Source organism: Otolemur garnettii, unplaced genomic scaffold (genome assembly GCF_000181295.1).
Source record: "Otolemur garnettii isolate 467f Iridium unplaced genomic scaffold, OtoGar3 scaffold00007, whole genome shotgun sequence".
Classification (NCBI taxonomy): Eukaryota; Metazoa; Chordata; class Mammalia; order Primates; family Galagidae; genus Otolemur; species Otolemur garnettii.
The window spans coordinates 16,752,130-16,752,740 of NW_003852402.1; positions in this window are offsets into that span (position 1 = coordinate 16,752,130).

Genomic DNA, 611 nt, shown 5'->3' on the forward strand with positions numbered 1-611 from the left:
CATTTTTTTTTTTTTTTTTGGACAAAGTCTCACTTTGTTTCCCTTGGTAGAGTGTCATGGCATCGTAGCTCACAGCAACCGCAAACTCTTAAACTCAAGCGATCCTCTTGCTTCAGCCTCCCAAGTAGCTGGGACTACTGGTGCCTGCCACAATGCTTGGCTATTTTTAGACATGGGGATCTTGCTTTTGCTCAGACTGGTCTTAAACCCAGGAGCTCAGACAGTCTACCCACCTTGGTGTCCCAGAGTGCAGGGATTACAGGCATAATTCACCATGCCCGGCCTTAAACCCAGTAGGCAATTGGGTACTATATTCTGGGGTTTAAGAAAGTTAAGTGCCTCTCAAATTTTAGTCTGCAAAAGAATCATCCAAAGAGGCTTCAAATGCATTTAGAGATTGCTAGGCCTTATCCTAGAAATCTTATTACTAAATTATTAGATTTGGCATGGAACCCAAGAATTTGATTTTTTAAAATAGTTTTTGTTTGGTTTTGGCTAGTCAAGTGAGGCCTGGAGAAGGAACGAAGAAATCTGTAACTGGTTTTGATCACTTAGTTATAAACACCACTATACTTGGACCACTTGAACCAGCCAAAATTTGCCTTTTTTTT